The 18,385-nt window shown below is 44.9% G+C and overlaps 1 protein-coding gene across 1 annotated transcript in view; it reads right to left on the reverse strand.

The window, feature by feature from the left end:
• Positions 1-14,519, reverse strand: part of LOC140727073 (P2Y purinoceptor 3) — a 67,711-nt gene extending 53,192 nt beyond the window's left edge. The window contains exon 1 of the mRNA XM_073044301.1: positions 14,071-14,519. The gene's annotated coding sequence lies outside the window, so the exon portion shown is untranslated. The remainder of the gene's footprint in view (positions 1-14,070) is intronic.
• Positions 14,520-18,385: the final 3,866 nt, after the last annotated feature.

The raw sequence follows: 18,385 nt of genomic DNA on the forward strand, positions 1-18,385 counted from the left end.
GATGCGGGAAGGATCCAGAGCACCTGGGGGAAACCCACACGGTCACCAGTCATGGGGAAGAATGGACAAACTCCACACAGTCAGCACCAAAGGTCAGGATAGAACCAGGTTGTGCCACTGGGCTAGCCTTTACCATACCTGTGTAATGTCTCATCCTCATCCGTAAGGGCATATGAAGCATTGCCTTTGATTTTCACAATGGAAAATCATCTCGTGTATGACTTCCACTGAGTTACCATATACAGTACTACATTGAGATTCACTTCCTTGCAGGCATTCACGGCGAAAAAATAGTTGAGTTTTAAGAAAAACTATACATAAACAAAGACTGACAAACAACCAATGAGCAAAAGAAGACAAACTCTGCAAATACAGGGGCCACTTCTTTAGGTACACCTGTACATCTGTCCATTAATGCAAGTATCTAGTCAGCCAATCATGTGGCAGCAACTCAATGCATAAAAGCATGCAGACACAGTCAAGAGGTTCAGTTGTCATTCAGACCAAACATCAGAATGGGGAAGAAATGTGATCTAAGTGACTTTGACCATGGAATGATTGTAGGTGCCAGACAGGGTGGTTTGAGTATCTCAGAAACTGCTGATCTTCTGGGATTTTCACACACAACTCTAGAGACTGTTTACAGAGAATTGTGCAAAAAAAAAAACATCCACTGAGTAGCAGTTATGTGCACAAACACACCTTGTTAATGAGAGAGGTCAGAAGAGAATGGCCACATTGGTTAAAGCTGACAGGAAGGTGACAGTAACTCAAATAACCACTTGTTACAACAGTGGTGTGCAGAAGAAAAAGTTTCCATTGTTTAAAAAAGGCTCTAAAAGTAATCAGGGAAATTATAGGCCAGTAAGTTTGACATTGGTAGTAGGTAAATTATTGGAAGGAGTACTGAGAGATAGGATCTACAAGTATTTAGATAGACAGGGACTTATTAGGGAGAGTCAACATAGCTTTGTGTGTGGTAGGTCATGTTTAACAAATCTATTTAGAGTTTTTTGAGAAGGTTACCAGGAAAGTGGATGAAGGGAAGACAGTGGATGTTGTCTACATGGACTTCAGTAAGGCTTTTGACAAGGTCCCACATGGGAGGTTAGTTAGGAAGATTCAGTCGCTAGGTATACATGGTGAGGTAGTAAATTAGATTAGACATTGGCTCAATGGGAGAAGTCAGAGAGTGGTAGTGGAGGATTGCTTCACTGAGTGGAGGCCTGTGACTAGTGGAGTGCCACAGGGATCAGTGCTGGGTTCATTGTTATTTGTCATCCATATCAATGATCTAGATGACAATGTGGTAAATTGGATCAGTAAATTTGCTGATGATACAAAGATTGGAGGTGTAGTGGACAGTGAGGAAGGTTTTCAAAGCTTGTAGAGGGATTTGGACCAGCTGGAAAATTGGGCTGAAAGTGGCAGATGGACTTTAATACAGACAAGTGTGAGGTATTGCACTTTGGAAGGAAAAACCAAGGTAGAACATACAAGGGTAAATGGTAGGGCACTGAGGACTGTAGTAGAACAGAGGGATCTGGGAATACAGATACAAAATTCCCTAAAAGTGGCGTCACAAGTAGATAGGGTTGTAAAGAGAGCTTTTGGTACATTGGCCTTTATAAATCAAAGTATTGAGTATAAGAGTTGGAATGTTATGGTGAGGTTGTATAAGGCATCAGTGAGACCGAATTTGGAGTATTGTGTGTAGTTTTGGTCACCAAATTACAGGAAGGATATTAATAAGGTTGAAAGAGTGCAGAGAAGGTTTACAGAGAAAGGTTGAATAGGTTAGGACTTTATTCCCAGGAGCATAGAAGAATGAGAGGAGATTTGATAGAGGTATATAAAATTATGATGGGTATAGATAGAGTGAATGCAAGCAGGCTTTTTCCACTGAGGCTAGGGGAGAAAAAAACCAGAGGACATGGGTTAAGAGTGAAGGGGGAAAAGTTTAAAGGGAACATGGGGGGGGAGGCTTCTTCACACAGAGAGTGGTGGGAGTGTGGAATGAGCTGCCAGATGAAGTGGTAAATGCGGGCTCACTTTTAATATTTAAGAAAAACTTGGACAGGTACATGGATGAGAGGTGTATGGAGGGATATGGGCCAGGTTGCAAGTCAGAGGGACTAGGCAGAAAAATTGTTCGGCACAGCCAAGAAGGGCCAAAAGGCCTGTTTCTGTGCTGTAATGTTCTATGGTTTAGAACATAGAATAGTACAGCACATTACAGGCCCTTCAGCCCACAATGTTGTGCCGACTCTCAACCCCTGCCTCCCATATAACCCCCCACCTTAAATTCCTCCATATACCTGTCTAGTAGTCTCTTAAACTTCACTAGTGCATCTGCCTCCACCACTGACTCAGGCAGTGCATTCCACACACCAACCACTCTCTGAGTGAAAAACCTTCCTCTAACATCCCCCTTGAACTTCCCTCCCCTTACCTTAAAGCCATGTCCTCGTGTACTGAGCAGTGGTGCCCTGGGGAAGAGGCGCTGGTTGTCCACTCTGTCTATTCCTCTTAATATCTTGTACACCTCTAACATGTCTCCTCTCATCCTCCTTCTCTCCAAAGAGTAAAGCCCTAGCTCCCTTAATCTCTGATTATAATCCATACTCTCTAAACCAGGCAGCATCCTGGTAAATCTCCTCTGTACCCTTTCCAATGCTTCCACATCCTTCCTATAGTGAGGTGACCAGAACTGGACACAGTACTCCAAGTGTGGCCTAACTAGAGTTTTATAGAGCTGCATCATTACATCATGTCTCTTAAACTCTATCCCTCGACTTATGAAAGCTAACACCCCATAAGCTTTCTTAATTACCCTATCTACCTGTGAGGAAATTTTCAGAGATCTGTGGACATGTACCCCCAGATCTCTCTGCTCCTCCACACTACCAAGTATCCTGCCATTTACTTTGTACTCTGCCTTGGAGTTTGTCCTTCCAAAGTGTACCACCTCACACTTCTCCGGGTTGAACTCCATCTGCCACTTCTCAGCCTACTTCTGCATCCTATCAATGTCTCTCTGCAATCTTTGACAATCCTCTACACTATCTACAACACCACCAACCTTTGTGTCATCTGCAAACTTGCCAACCCACCCTTCTACCCCCACATCCAGGTCATTAATAAAAATCACAAAAAGTAGAGGTCCCAGAACAGATCCTTGTGGGACACCACTAGTCAGAACCCTCCAATCTGAATGTACTCCCTCCACCACGACCCTCTGCCTTCTGCAGGCAAGCCAATTCTGAATCCACCTAGCCAAACTTCCCTGGATCCCATGCCTTCTGACTTTCTGAATAAGCCTACCACGTGGAATCTTGTCAAATGCCTTACTAAAATCCATGTAGATTACATCCACTGCACTACCCTCATCTATATGCCTGGTCACCTCTTCAAAGAACTCTATCAAGCTTGTTAGGCACAATCTGCCCTTCACAAAGCCATGCTGACTGTTCCTGATCAGACCGTGATTCTCTAAATGCCCATAGATCCTATCTCTAAGAATCTTTTCCAACAGCTTTCCCACCACAGACGTAAGGCTCACTGGTCTATAATTACCTGGACTATCCCTACTACCTTTTTTGAACAAGGGGACAACATTCGCCTCCCTCCAATCCTCCGGTACCATTCCCGTGGACAACGAGGACATAAAGATCCTAGCCAGAGGTTCAGCAATCTCTTCCCTTGCCTCATGGAGCAGCCTGGGGAATATTCCATCAGGCCCCGGGGACTTATCTGTCCTAATGTATTTTAACAACTCCAACACTCCTCTTCCTTAATATCAACATGCTCCAGAACATCAATCTCACTCATATTGTCCTCACCGTCATCAAGTTCCCTCTCAGTGGTGAATACCGAAGAGAAGTATTCATTGAGGACCTCGCTCACTTCCACAGTCTCCAGGCACATCTTCCCACTTTTATCTCTAATTGGTCCTACCTTCACTCCTGTCATCCTTTTGTTCTTCACATAATTGAAGAATGCCTTGGGGTTTTCCTTTACCCTACTTGCCAAGGCCTTCTCATGCCCCCTTCTTGCTCTTCTCAGTCCCTTCTTAAGCTCCTTTCTTGCTACCCTATATTCCTCAATAGACCCATCTGATCCTTGCTTCCTAAACCTCATGTATGCTGCCTTCTTCCACCTGACTAGATTTTCCACTTCACTTGTCACCTATGGTTCCTTCACCCTACCATTCTTTATCTTCCTCACCGGGACAAATTTATCCCTAACAGCCTGCAAGAGATCCTTAAACATCAACCACATGTCCATAGTACATTTCCCAGCAAAAACATCATCCCAGTTCACACCCGCAAGTTCTAGCCTTATAGCCTCATAATTTACCCTTCCCCAATTAAAAATTTTCCTGTCCTCTCTGATTGTATCCTTTTCCATGATAATGCTAAAGGTCAGGGAGCGGTGATCACTGTCCCCCAGATGCTCACCCACTGACAGATCTGTGACCTGACCCGGTTCATTACCTAATACTAGATCTAGTATGGCATTCCCCCTAGTCGGCCTGTCAACATACTGTGACAGGAATCCATCCTGGACACACTTAACAAACTCTGCCCCATCTAAACCCTTGGAACTAATCAGGTGCCAATCAATATTGGGGAAGTTAAAGTCACCCATGATAACAACCCTGTTATTTTTGCACCTTTCCAAGATATGCCTCCCAATCTGCTCCTTGGTATCTCTGCTGCTACCAGGAGGCCTATAGAATACCCCCAGTAGAGTAACTGCTCCCTTCCTGTTCCTGACTTCCACCCATACTGACTCAAAAGAGGATCCTGCTACATCACCCACCCTTTCTGCAGCTGTAATAGTATCCCTGACCAGTAATGCCAACCCTCCTCCCCTTCTTCCCCCCTCTCTATCCCTTTTAAAGCACTGAAATCCAGGAATATTGAGAATCCATTCCTGCCGTGGTGCCAGCCAAGTCTCCATAATGGCCACTAGATCATAATTCCATGTGTGTATCCAAGCTCTCAGTTCATCACCTTTGTTCCTGATGCTTCTTGCATTGAAGTACACACACTTTAGCCCTTCTATCTTACTACCTTTATACCCTTTATTCTGCTGCTCTTTCCTCAAAGCCTCTCTATATGTTAGATCTGGCTTTACTCCATGCACTTCTTTCACTGCTCTATCGCTCCGGGTCCCATCCCCCTTGCAAATTAATTTAAACCCTCCCGAACCATGCTAGCAAACCTACCTGCAAGGATATCGCTCCCCCTCGAGTTCAGGTGCAACCCATCCAATCTGTACAGGTCCCACCTTCCCCAGAAGAGATCCCAATGGTCCTAAAATCTAAAACCCTGCCACCTGCACCAACTCCTCAGCCACGCATTCAACTGCCATCTCCTCCAATTCTTACCGTCACTATCACGTAGTACTGGCAGCAATCCTGAGAACGCCACCCTTGAGGTCCTGTTCTTCAGCTTTCTGTCTAGTTCCCAAAACTCACACTTCAGGACCTCATCCTTCTTCCTGCCTATGTCATTGGTCCCAACATGTATCACGACTTCTGGTTGCTTTCCCTCCTGTACCAGGATGTCATGCACCCAGTCAGAGACATCCGGGATCCTGGCACCCAGGAGGCAACAACCATACGGGTTTCCTATTCACATCCACAAAATCTCCTGTCTGCTCCCATGACTATAGAGTCTCCAATGACGACAGCTCTCCTCTTCTCTGTCCCATCCTTCTGCACCACAGGGTCAGACTCAGTGCCAGAGGCCCTGCCACCGTGGCTCACACCTGGTCGGTCGTCCTCACCAACAGCATCCAGGACGGTAAACTTATTATTCAGGGGAATGGCTACAGGGGTGCTCTGCACTACCTGTCTACTCACCTTCACTTTCCCCCCTCGGACTGTCACCCAATGACCTGCTTCCGGCAGCCTAGGTGTGACTACCTCCCTGTAGCTCTCATCAAAGCCTCAAATCTCCACTCCTTCACTGGCCCACTCACTCACTGGCTGCTCCGCTTGAGCTACCCCTCTATTTATTTGTTTGAGCTTTTCAAACTGCTTGGTCACCTGACCTCGATTGCCCAATCAGCTACTTTCTGCTGAGTCTGAGCTATTCAGACTTGATTGACTTGATTGCACAGTCCAACTGCCAAAACTGCCAGTACTGTGTGACACATGTACATAGAACATTAGAATGAATACACTAAGACTCTTCAGCCCATAATGTTGTGCTGACTTTTTAACCTACTTGAAGATCAATCTAACCCTTTTCCTCCCACATAGCCCTATATGACTTTGTAATATGAATTTGCTCTACCAATCAACTGTTACAGGCCATCGTAAATAAAGTTTTTTTTTTAAACTGGCATCTTCAGTTCTGCTATTTGTTTTAACGAATATCTAAATTAACTATAAATATGAGCTTGACCACAAAAGCTATCAGGACCAGCTGTCCCACACAAAGAATTCTCTTCCCACTAACCCAGCCTTCCACAACCTGCTCTGGGGACTATTGAAGCTTTTATGAAGAATGGCCAGGGGTCAAGAACATTAAAACATGGAGTTAAAGAACTACTAAGATGAAAGATCTTATAGTCATACAGCTTAGGAACAGGTCTTTTGACCCAACTGTTTAGTTAACCATTTGATTACTAATTTAATTGGTTCAACACAACATTGTGGGTCAAAAGGTCAGCTCCTATGCTGACCTGGTCTATATTCTATGTTCTAAGTCCTACATTCTAAGTTCTACATTCTACATTTTAAGTTCTATGTTTTAAGTTCTATGTTCTACTTTCGACTTTCCACATTTGTTGTTCCATATTTCAATGTTCAAAGTTCAAAGTAAATTTATTATCGAAGTACATATATGTCACTGTATGCAACACCAAAATGCATTTTCTTGTGGGCATTCACAGTAAATACAAGAAATACAAGAAATACAGGAGATGAAAAGTCCTTGAAAGTGAGTCTGTAGGTTGTGGAATCAGTTCAGAGTTGACGTGAGTGAAGTTATCCACACTGGTTCAGGAGCCTAACGATTGAAGGGTAATAACTGTTACTGAACCTGGTGGTGTGGGACCTAAGGGTCCTGTAGCTCCTTCCCGATGGCAGCAGTGAGGAAAGAGCATAGCCTGGATAATGGGAGTCCTTGATGATGGAATCCGGTTTCCTGCTCAGTAGAGATGTGCTCATTAGTGCAGACGGTTTTTACCAGTGATTACCTTACTTCATGTTTCATTTTCTATGTTCTAAGTTCCACATTCCCCATCTCTCAACTCCCTTGAAGTGATTGTAGCATATTGTCAAACACACTAACACCTTTTACTTCACAAACTCTAAACCTTAGTCAGGCATGTTCTCCCCTCGACAAAACATTCTGACAGCACTCAAAGATTTATTGGAAATCTTTTCTCCAGTAACCTGCCCATTGCCAATGTTAGACAGGAGAACTTTACGCCAGTCAGTCGGTGCTCTGCTCTCTCTCTAACTCAACAGAACCATTTTCCAGCACTTTGGCATCGTGCCTGGAAACAGAAACGATTGACTAATGAGCATCAGAAGATTTGCTGTTTTCTTCCTTAGTTCCTTTAACGGCATGGAAAACATTCCAGAATTATTTCATATATCCTTATAAATTAGAGCAGAGAACATCAAATACTGGACAGGAGATGATGTTGTGCCGATCTTGATGCCAATTTCTACTGAACGTCCTCCTCCTGTGTATCATCCATACCCATCCATTCCCTTCCTATTTATGTGTCTATCTAACAGCCTCTTAAATTACCTGCTTCTCTGTTAACCCTGGTAACCCATTCCAGGCACCTGAACCTCTTTGTTGCCCCCTTATGTCACTGTTAAACATTTCCAATCTATCCCTGGTCTCTGGGAGCAAGGCTAACTGTCCCATTGTTCTCCACATCTATCCCATTCAAACTTGACAATTTATAGGGTAGCACTGCAGGAAATCAGGTCTTTCAGCCCAATGCTTCCATGCTGATCAAGATGTACGTCTAAGCTCTTCCCCATCTGGACCATAACTGATTAATCACATACACATCAAAACATATGGAGGCAGGGTGGAGAAACATCTCTAGCAAAGGAGGTGTAGGGTGCCTTTTCCCTCCACTAGCCTGCAGGGTCACCCTTGGGCAAGGTGTAGCACTTGCTTGCCCCCACCCCCTCCGAATCAGGGTCACGTGAAGCCATGGAAGCAGCTGGTGGATATCAGAAGTCCTGGTTATGCAACCACTGATGTCAGGCAGATAATCTCTGGAGAGCATTGATGAGGTCTTGTAGAGACACTGCCCAGCAGAAGACAATGGCAAGCCACTTTTGTAGAAAAATTTATCGAGAACAATCATGGTCATGGAAAGACCATGATCGCCCATGTCATACGACCCAGCACATAATGATCGAATGAACATCAAAACACAGAGAAATGTGTCTTTTGTGTTAACAACCAACTTGTGGGCAGTGACACTCCCGCACCAACACAGCATCTCCACATTGCTCAGCAGAACAACACAGAACAAGCAACAACAAAACAACAACTGCACACAAGCCCCTTGGTCTTCCCTCTCTCTCTAGCTATCTCTATCTCCAACTCCATTACAGACCTGAAGGCCTCCAGTCTCCAGGCTTCAGCCATTGGGCTACGGCAGAATTGAACACAGTCGTTGATACTGTAATAACATTATGATGCTGCTTGTTACACTCCGATGCCATCTCAGGTATCGCTTGGTTTATTAGCCGATGTAGATCTACCTGCTTATCCTATTCCTGGCCCAAGCTCTACTTCACCTGGAGTTTAAGGAGATTTGGTATATCACAGAAGACTCTCACAAGTTTCTTCAAATGTATGGCGGAGAGCACTCTAACTGGTTGTATCACTGCCTGGTACGCAGGGGCCAAAGCCCAGGATCGCAAGAAGCTGTGCTGGGTTGTAGACTCACCCTGCTCCGTCATAGGCAAAGCTCTCTCCACTAAGGACTTCTTCAAAAGGTAAGGTGCTGCTCTTCACTAAGGACCCGCACCACTCAGAACGTGCTGTCTTCTCGTTACACCAGTTAGGGTGAAGACCCACACTCAATGATGCAGAAACTGCTTGGCGTCCTCTGCCATCGCCTCCCTCTGGTGCCCCTCCCCACCTTTTCTTTCTTCCATGGTCTTCTGTCCTCTTCTATTAGGTTTCCCCTTTTCCAGCCCTGTGCCTCTTTCACCAATCAACTTCCCAGCTCTTTACTTCACCCCTCCCCCTCCCGGTTTCACACATCACCTTGTATTTCTCCCTCTGCTCCCCCCCCCCCCCTTTTTAACTCTGCTCATCTTTTTTTCTCTCCAGTCCTGCTGAAGGTCTTAGTCCGAAACGTCAACTATACATTTTTCCATAGATGCTTCCTGACCTGCTGAGTTCCTCCAGCATTTTGTGTGTGTTGCTCGGATTTCCAGCATCTGCAGATTTTCTCTTGTTTGCGATTGGATTGTCAAGTAGGTTAATTGGTTATTGTAAATTGTCCTGTGATTACGTTAGGGTTAAATTGTCAGGGGTTGCTGGGGTCTGCGGCTAAATAAATAAATAAACAATGCTTTCTTGGGATTTTTGATTTAATTTATAGTATTTCTTTGCAGTGTAATACTGCTGCCAAACCACAGATTTCACATCATCTAAGTCAGTGTTAGTAAATCTGATTCTGAGTTCCTTTTTCTCTTAAGGGCTCTGCAGTTGGGAACCATCTCAATGCAGACACATCTACAGATGACTAACTGCAATAGAATCATGGTCATAGAACACTAGAACACAGAAACCGACTGTTCAGCTCATCTAGTTTATAGAAACATACAAAACCTACAGCGCAATACAGGCCTTTTGGCCCACAATGTTGTGCTGAACATGTACTTACTTTAGAAATTACCTAGGGTTACCCATAGCCCTCTATTTTTCTAAGCTCCATGTACCTATCCAAGAGTCTCTTAAAAGACCCTATCGTATCTGCCTCCACCACTGTCGCTGGCATCCCATTCCACGCACTCAGCACTCTCTGTGTAAAAGACTTACCCCTGACATCTCCTCTGTACCTACTTCCAAGCACCTTAAAACTGTGCCCTCTCGTGCTAGCCATTTCAGCCCTGGGAAAAAGCCTCCGACTATCCACATGATCAATGCCTCTCATCATCTTATACACCTTTATGCTGAACTATTGCTCTGCCTAGCCCAATTGACCATAGTCTTCCATACCCCACCTATTGAAACTTCTCTGCCACTGCTCGTGATCTCGTTCACCATTCCGCAACTCGCTTGCAATTTACAGTTTCATTCACCAATTCATCTTTGCTAATGTGACCTTTAAAATTCAACTTGCCAATAATTAGAGCATAAAACAGAACAGTACAGTTCAGTCCACAATGTGGTGCTTACCATTTAATTTAGTCTACAATCACTGTAACCCTTTCCTCCTACATAATCCTCCATTTTTCTATCACTCATGTGCCTATTTAAGAGTCTCCTAAACGTCTAACGTACAGTGTCAACATCCGTGGCAACACATTCCATACACTCAACACATTTCGTACAGACAACCTACCTCTGAAATCTTTCCTAAACATTTCTCCAATCAGGGGCTCCACAGCAGTGTAGCAAAGGGCATGACCCTGTTACAGCGCGGGGTGCTGGAGTTCAGAGTTCAATCCCAGCATCCTCCGTAAGGAGTTGGTACGTCCTTCCAGTGAGTGTGTGTGTTTCCTTCGAATGCTCCAGTTTCCTCCCACAATCCAAAAATGTACAGGTTAGTAGGTTAATTGGTCAATGTAAATTGTCCTGTGGTTTTGCTCAGGTTAATCAGTGGGTTGCTGGGCCGAGAGGGTGTGCTTCACCCTGTATCTCTAAATAAATAAATGAATCACCTTAAAATTATGCCGCCTCGTGATAGCCTTTCCCGTGCTAGTACAAAGTCTCTGGCTGTCCACTCTTTCTATGCTTCTTATCATCTCATACACTCTATCAAGTCACCTCATCCTCCTGTCCTCCAAAAAGAAAAGCCTAGCTCATTCAGGATGTCCTCAGAAGACATGCTCTCTGACCCAGCGTCCTAATTAGTCTTCTCTGGCACATCATTCCTATAACGAAGTGCCCAGAACTGAACACAACATTCTATGTGTGGTGTAGCCAGGATTTTATTTAGCTGCAACATTACTTAGCAGCTCCTGAACTCAATCCCCTGAATTCTGTAAGTCTTAATGGGATCGCTCAACTCTAGAGCGGATAAAACATAGACCAGTACAGCACAGCACAGGCCCTTCAGCCCCTGAAGTTGTGCCAAACTTTTAACCTGATCTAAGGTCAATCCATTGCCATGGGCAATCCCAAGCCTGGCTGTGGAAGGAGCAGGGTTGGGCATGGGGCTGGCAAGCCCCATCCCATCAATACCCAAAGCTGCAGACACACCAACAGAAGCACCAAAGCCCTCACCCCTGGGAGAGGAGAGACACCAATAAAGATTGGCCCAGGACAGAGGACTCATGCCGTTGACAGCAGCTCACTAATGTCCCAGAAGGGTCTTTCCATAAGATCAATCTATCTTTTCCCTCCAAAGCAGCTCTCCATTTTTCCATCATCCATGTGCTTAAGAGACTCTTAAATGTCCTTAATGTATCTGTATAATTCTTTTGCAAACTTTTTTTGCTGGTCTGAGTTCTATTATAATTGCCACAACTCCTGGAGTTTCAAACCAACACCAAAGACAGCAGACAGATGCCGGAATCCCGAGCAACAAACACTTTGCTGGAGGGGCTCAGTCCTGATGCAGAGTTTTGACCTGAAATGTCGACAATTCTTGTCCCACCACAGATGCTGCACCACCCACAGAGTTCCTCCAGCAGTTTGTCTGCTGCTGCACTGTTCTGGAGATCTGTCCACTTTCCCCCACTTAAACTCTGTCTCAAGGCTTCTCTCCCCCAGCCGCCTAATTCCTTTAAACTTGAGTTGTCCTTGGTTACCAAGGCCACAGACCTTAAGTTCAAGTTCATTTTTCATTCAACCTTGCTCATCATCGCACATTCTCGATATTTGTTGCTTATTTATTTTATTATTATAATCAGCATCATTCGTTCGTTATCTGCCACGTCATATGACGTGAGCCATCATGGTCTTTCCATGACCATGATTGTCTCGGTAATTTTTTCTACCGAACTGGTTTGCCATTGCCTTCTTCTGGGCAGAGTCTTAACAAGATGGGTGACCCCAACCATTATCAATACTTTTCGGAGTTTGTCTACCTGGCGTCAGCGGTCTCATAGCCAGGATTTATGCACCGGCTGCTCCCATGGCTTCACGTGATGCTGATTTACGTGGGGTGGGGGCGCTAAGCAGGTGCTTCACCTTGCCCAAGTGTGACCTACAGACTAGATAGATAGATAGATAGATACTTTATTCATCCCCATGGGGAAATTCAACATTTTTTCCAATGTCCCATACACTTGTTGTAGCAAAACTAATTACATACAATACTTAACTCAGTAAAAATATGATATGCATCTAAATCACTCTCTCAAAAAGCATTAATAATAGCTTTTAAAAAGTTCTTAAGTAGTTTACTTAAATACATTAAATACAATCAACCCTGGCACTTTAACATATCTTACTCCTGGCGGTTGAATTGTAAAGCCTAATGGCATTGGGGAGTATTGACCTCTTCATCCTGTCTGAGGAGCATTGCATCGATAGTAACCTGTCGCTGAAACTGCTTCTCTGTCTCTGGATGGTGCTATGTAGAGGATGTTCAGGGTTTTCCATAATTGACAGTAGCCTACTCAGCGCCCTTCACTCAGCTACCGATGTTATACTCTCCAGTACTTTGCCCACGACAGAGCCCGCCTTCCTTACCAGCTTATTAAGACGTGAGGCGTCCCTCTTCTTAATGCTGCCTCCCCAACATGCCACCACAAAGAAGAGGGCGCTCTCCACAACTGACCTATAGAACATCTTCAGCATCTCACTACAGACATTGAATGACGCCAACCTTCTAAGGAAGTACAGTCGACTCTGTGCCTTCCTGCACAAGGCATCTCTGTTGGCAGTCCAGTCTAGCTTCTCGTCTAACTGTACTCCCAGATACTTGTAGGTCTTAACCTGCTCCACACATTCTCCATTAATGATCACTGGCTCCATATGAGCCCTAGATCTCCTAAAGTCCACCACCATCTCCTTGGTCTTGGTGATATTGAGACGCAGGTAGTTTGAGTTGCACCATATCACAAAGTCCTGTATCAGTTTCCTATACTCCTCCTCCTGTCCATTCCTGACACACCCCACTATGGCCGTGTCGTCAGCGAACTTCTGCACATGGCAGGACTCCGAGTTATATTGGAAGTCTGATGTGTACAGGGTGAACAGGACCGGAGAGAGTACGGTTCCCTGCGGCGCTCCTGTGCTGCTGACCACCGTGTCAGACCTACAGTCTCCCAACCGCACATACTGAGGTCTATCTGTCAAGTAGTCCACTATCCAATCCACCATGTGAGAGTGGTGCCACTAGCAGGGGGGAACAAGCGCCTTACACCTTCCTCGGTAGAGTCGTAATTATTATTCCTTTCATTGCTTCGCATTTTCTGTGTATGTCCGCAAGAAAATAAACCCTTAGATATTTATGTACTTTGATACTAAAATGACTGCGAACTTCCACCGCGAATGTAGCCGGCCGGTAGTGTAGTCGCATCTGCACTGGACTTCGGGGCGAGTCGTTCCCGGTTTGAATCCGGCCGACTCCTTGCAGACTTTCCAACCGTGCCGAGTGCAGCGTCGAGCAAGCAACTCGACCTCGTAAAACAGAAAAGAGTTAAAGAGACGGCAAGGAGAGGATATCCACAGGGCGCGGAGACGATATTAATTCAACATGAATACAGGCAAACGAAGCAGCATTCCTCCGGGGCTAAGGTGCAAAGCACAGTACCAACATCACACACAGTACCAACATCACACACAGTACATATAGCTAAAATAACGGGGGTGGGGGTGGGGAGCATAGTCACTAAAAATAATGTAGCCCTTGCAAAAATACATCGATCTGCGTAAAGAAAGTTACCTGTTCGCTTCGCAAAGGAGTAAGACGCTGTGAAACGTGTCCTCTACCAGACTGCTTTTAAACCCAGAAATAATTTATGACTTGTTGTGTTCCGAAAGATCCGTACCACTGCTGACAGATCACTTCACTTTTTTTGGGTGTTCTGGCAGGCTTTCAGTTCTCCTTTACTAACACATTTGTCTGGATTAGACTGTAGTTTCTATTAGGCATTCCACTGTGCTCACCAAATCTGTCACAAGTCCCTCAAACACTGTCTTGTTTAAAATGAAACGTCCTTGAAGCACTGATTCTAGTCATCTCAAGACCTGGCTTCACGTTCTTCTCAACTGCCCCGTTCGCAAAAAAAGCCCTGGTCGATCCTTCAGTTTTATTTCCCAGTCCAGACTCAGCTCACTTATTCCCGTAAACTTTACAAAGCAGGGGGACGAGGGCTCAGTTCCGCCTGACAGGACGCGGTGTCCCTCAGGGACTGGCTTCCGCACCCCTCCCCATCTCTCCGCGGCGCAGGATGACGCAGAGGCGAGTTTGCTGATGGCACATGTTGAGGAGGGAGTGCCAGTTGTCTCCTCAGGCGGACAAAGGGGTACGCAAACGGCGCTAAGTCTCAGTTAAGTGGAGCTCAGACAAATCAGAGTCGTGGAATAAGGGCACAGAAACAGGCCATTCTGCCCACCCGTTCTGCTTTGCCTATCTATACTAATCCCAAGTCAGTATTGCCTCCATACTTTGTCTACCTAAGTGCCTATCCAACTTGCTTGTAAAAGTACCTGTAGCTTTAATTTTTATTTAGAGATACAGTACCCTTCGGCCCAACCAGCCGCATTGCACAATGACACCCACCAGGCCAATAAACCCTACTAATACGTACACCTTTGGCCTGTGGGAAGAACCGGGGCACCCGGAGGGAAGCCAGGCGGTCACGGGGAGAGCACACAAACTCGTTGTAGCCACTGGCGGAAAATGAATGCGGGTCGCTGGTGCTGTATTAGCATCACGCTAACCGCTGCGGGTCCTTCGGCTCAACTCACCCTTGCAAAAGATCTGCAGTGTCTTGTAGACTTGGCCAGCTCCCACGATTGAGCACATCTTCCAAAAGGCCGTGCCTCCAGAAGGCAGAATCCACCTGGAACTAGCTGTCTTCTCGTTACTACTATCAGGGAGGAGGCACGGGAGCTGGAAGGCCCACACTCAACATTTTTTTGGAACAGCTTCTTCCCCCTCTGCCATCAGATTTCTGAATTGTCTACAAACTCATGCACACTATGATATACATTATTTACTTTAGTAATTTATAATATACTTTACCTCTTGCACCGGACTCCTGCCGCAAAACAGCTGATTTCACGCCAGTGATAATAAATCTGAGTCGGAAACTGAACGTGTCTCGTTTTGCCTGTGTTTGGCCCGTATCCACCTAAACCTTTCCAGTGTGAGAAAAACATTTGACAAGAAACAGGAGTTTAGCCTGGAAGAATCCTAATTACCCTTAGTCCTGTAGTTTCTTTAACATCTCCTGTCAGAGTCACTCCTGTGCTTAGTGTCACTTTATGAGCATACAATCAATCTGTGTATGTAAGCTATCATATGTATTTATTTATTGTGTTCTTTACTTCTGTGGGGTTTTTTTTGTGCTGCATCGGATCCAGAATAACAATTATTTAATCTATATTAATCTATATTTTCATTTATATTTATCATTATTATTGTTATGAGCAGAGAGACAACATCTGCCGAAGTAAATTCCTTGTATGTGCATAGGTACTTGGCGATTAAAGTCTGATTCTGATTCTGATTTTGTTCTCCTTCACACTTGTGTGCTGGAAATGACATTAAACAATCTTGAATCTTGAAAAACCCGGGAGTAATGAAGGACTGTAATGGCCAACTCCTCATGGAGCATAGATTAATAAAAGTGAACTTGTGATCTCTCAGTCTACTTGGTTGTGGCCCTTAAACCTTAATTGTCTACTTGCACTACACTTTCTCAGTAACTATCGCCAGTAGATCAGTCTACTACAGGGTCATAAAAAGAGTTTTTGGCACATTGGCCTTCATAAATCACACAGTTCAAATACCAACATTTGCCAATGACACAACTGCTGTTGGCAGAATCTCAGATGGAGATGAGGAGCCTAAAGGACGGAGATAGATCGGCTAGTTGAGTGGTGTGACAACAGCAAACTTGCATTGAACATCAGGAAGACCAAGGAATTTAATGTGGACTTCAGGAGGGGGAAGTCGAGGGAACACCGTAAGACTATATAAGGCATAGGAACAAATTAGGCCATTCAGCCCATCGAGTCTGCTCCACCATTTCGTCATAGCTGATCCCGATCCCATTCAACCCCATACATCTGCCCTCTAACCATAACCCTTGATGCACCAACCAGTCGGGAATCTATCAAGTTCTGCTTTAAATATACTCATGGACTTGGCCTCCACCGCAGTCTGTGGCAGAGTATTCCAGATTCATCACTCTTTGGCTAAAATAATTCCTCCTTACCTCTGTTCTAAGAGGTCACACCTCAATTTTGAGGCTATGCCCTCTAGTTCTGGATACCCCTATCAGAGAAAACATCATCTCCACATCCACCTTATCAACAGTCCTTTCAACATTCAGTAGGTTTCAATGAGACCCCCATGCATTCTTTTAAATTCCAGTGAGTCCAGGCCCAAAGCTGCCAAATGCTCCACTTATGTTAACCCCTTTATTCTTGGAATCATCCTTATTAACCTCCTCTGGATTCTCTCCAATTACAAAACATCCTTTCTGAGATAGGGGACCCAAAACTGTTGACAATACTCCAAGTGTGGCTTGACTAGTGTCTTAAAAAGCTTCAGCGTTATCTCTTTGTTTTTATATTCTATTCCCCTTGAAATAAATGCCAACATTGCATTTGCCTTCTTTATCACAGACTCAACCTGTAAATTGACCTTCTGGGAATCTTGCACAAGGTCTCCTAAGTCCCTTTGCACCTCTGATGTTTGAACCTTCTCCCCATTTTGATAACAGTCCACATTGTTGTTCCTTTTACCAAAATTCATTATCATACATTTCCCAACACTGTATTCCATCTGCCACTTTTTTGCCCATTCTTCCAATTTGTCTAAGTCCTGCTACAATCGCATTGATCCCTCAGCACTACCTAGCCCTCCACCTATCTTCATAACATCCACAAATTTTGTCACAGAGCCATCAATTCCATTATCTAAATAATTGACAGACAATGTGAAAAGTAGTGGTCACAATACTGACCCCTCAGGAACACCACTAGTCACTGGCAGCCAATCAGAATGTTACGAACCCCGTAACTGGGTCACTTACCAGCAAAGATAGAGATGTCCGTTGGAGTCTGATGGTACTATTTTTAACAGTATTTATTGGTAAAAATACACAAAAATAATATCAATGCAAGCATACAGATAACATACGTCATCAATACTAAATCTAAAAGTGCGGGTATAATAATAATCAATAAGAAATAGCTCTATCGTTGTCTAGGGGATAATGTATTGTCCGATGGAAATATAAAAGTCACTCAGTTGATACAGGCTTTAGCCTTTGGGGACCGCTGGGTTTTCGAGAGAGAGAGAGAGAGAGAGAGAGAGAGAGAGAGAGAGAGAGAGAGAGAGAGAGAGAGAGAGAGAGGGAGAGGGAGAGGGAGAGGGAGAGGGAGAGGGAGAGGGAGAGGGAGAGGGAGAGGGAGAGGGAGAGGGAGAGGGAGAGGGAGAGGGAGAGGGAGAGGGAGAGAGAGAGAGAGAGAGAGAGAGAGGTTTTGAGAATAGAAACTTGCCAGCTTTCCTTTATCCGCTCTTGATCCGTAGTCGTCCTTTAGCGAGGCCGTTCCGTGGAGGACTTGTCATCCGGGCAAGGATGGACACACACACAAGCCTCCACCGGTCTCATATACTTCTCCTGGTGTGTCTGAAAGGGGTTGTTCCCCAGACCCTCTTTTATCCTTACTCACGGGGTCTCAGATGTCAATCAGGTTGGGATGATGCAATCCCTCAACCAGCCCACTCTGGTCACCCCCTGAGGGCTTCAATGAATAGTACAGTACTCAATACACAATTCCGTCTCCCAGAGACAATAGCCATTATCAATGGTTCCGCCCAGAGACAATAGCCGTTATCAATGGTTCCGCCTTGCTGAGGCCAGGACACACATTCCAAAACCTGTGTATTCTGGACGTCTCTCTCTCATTTCCTGGGTCCCAGACCCGAATTAATAGCGATCTTGCGATTCTCAAAAAGGAGGGGGGCTACTTCGTACCCTTCGGCCCCTTAGAGTTGTGGCACAATCGTAACAAGAAAA

This window comes from Hemitrygon akajei, chromosome 4, assembly GCF_048418815.1.
Source record: "Hemitrygon akajei chromosome 4, sHemAka1.3, whole genome shotgun sequence".
NCBI classification, from domain to species: domain Eukaryota; kingdom Metazoa; phylum Chordata; class Chondrichthyes; order Myliobatiformes; family Dasyatidae; genus Hemitrygon; species Hemitrygon akajei.